Source organism: Piliocolobus tephrosceles, chromosome 19 (genome assembly GCF_002776525.5).
Source record: "Piliocolobus tephrosceles isolate RC106 chromosome 19, ASM277652v3, whole genome shotgun sequence".
NCBI lineage: Eukaryota > Metazoa > Chordata > Mammalia > Primates > Cercopithecidae > Piliocolobus > Piliocolobus tephrosceles.
Genome location: NC_045452.1, coordinates 64364429 through 64366258, shown reverse-complemented (window position 1 = coordinate 64366258; position 1830 = coordinate 64364429).

Sequence of the window (1830 nt, the reverse complement as noted above, 5' to 3'; positions counted from 1 at the left end):
CCAGTGTGAGTGGACCTCATCCTATATGTTGGAAGACTGAATAAAAACAAAAGGTGGAGTAAGGGAGAATTTGCTCTTGCTCTTACCTGGATGTCGTTGACTGGGGACATTAAATTTTTCCTGCCTTTGTGCACAGCCTCATAGTGGAACTTACACCATATGCTCTCCTGGGTCTCGATTTCTCAGCCTCCAAAATCATGTAAGCCAGTTTACACACACACACACACACACACACTCACACATATGTATGTATTCTCCAATATCTTATTTGTTCTGTTTCTATGAAGGACCCAGACTAATACAAGCTTGTTGTTTATTCTGAATGAGAAATACAAAAAGTCTATAAAGAAGATAATAAAAATCACACATAATCTACCACTAGAGTTAACTACTTTTCGGATATTGGTATATTTTTCTCTAGTCTTTTACTATGCATCTATGTATGGATAAATGAGCATATAAAATATGTATATGCAAAATATATGTACATTAGGCAAAATATGTATAGATGTGTACATTTATGCAAATATCTGACTAATTTAACAAAATTGGAATGGTGCTGTATATACAATATTGTAATCTTTTAAATACAAAATTATAAGCATCTCTCCTATCATAAAGTAGTCTCCAAATAGATGGTTTTCAATAGTTACATTATATTCATGAAGTTACAATAACTTATTTAACAATTTATGTAATTAAATATTAATTATTTTTTCAAACTCTGATTATCTTTTGTAACAGTCCATTTTCACATGGCTATAAAATTTTGTATAAGTCCATTTTCTTGCTACCTAACTGGGCACAGTGGCTCATGCCTGTAATCCCAGCACTTTGGAAGGCCAAGGCAGGAGATGGAGATTGCAGTGAGCCAAGATCGTGCCACTGCACTCCAGCCTGGGCAACAAGAGTGAAACACCTTAGAAAAAAAAAGAATAAGAAAAATAAATGCCAAGATACTAAGAGCATCCATATTACCTCCTTATTGAAATAAACGTGGTGGAAAATGAAGCAGCCCACAAGTGATACCTGAGCTGTATTTTGTGAGGAGTGGTAGGCAAGGTAACATTGAAAATGCAGAGGAACAGATGATTAAGATAATATAGATATTCATGTAATATCCTTGAGTATAGCTGAAGGACGCCTAACTCAGCATGACAGGGAGAGATTAGGCAAGAATTCCAGCATCATAGTGGTCATCTTGGAATAAATGGAGAAATGGCATTGAGGTGAAGATGACTACAAGATAGCTGCCAGTAGAGGCAGTGGAAAGGGATAGCTTAGCCAAGCAGAGGTGTAGAAGACAGGCTTAAATGTGACAAAACTAAAGGCAGATAGAGTAGTAAAGACAGCTCTGATGATCCAGCCAGAATTAGGTAGTGGAGATAAAAGAAAAAGAGCAGAAAATGTTGAGAAACACTTAAGCATTAAAAGTATTAGAACCATGGATGGGTAGATATGGAACTGTGAGAAAGGAAAAGGATTAGACAGCAATTTAGGAAGAGGAGCGATTTAGAGGGAAGATGACACATTCAGATTTCAAAATATTAGGATCCATGTGATGATAAGTGGTTGACAGAAGGTTGAATATATAAATGCAGAGCATGGGGATTAAGGCAGGGTTGTACAGCAGTTGAAACAAGAGACTGGACAAGATCACCCACAGAGTATTAAAAATGATAAGCGGGTAGGGAGAAGAAAGGGATAAAGTGAGGTATAAAAATACAGTCCGATAGAAGAAATAAGCCCTAGTATTAAGTAAATTGGTAATCACAGTAAACAATAACTTATTGTACATTTCAAAAGAGCTAGCGATGAATAATTACAATG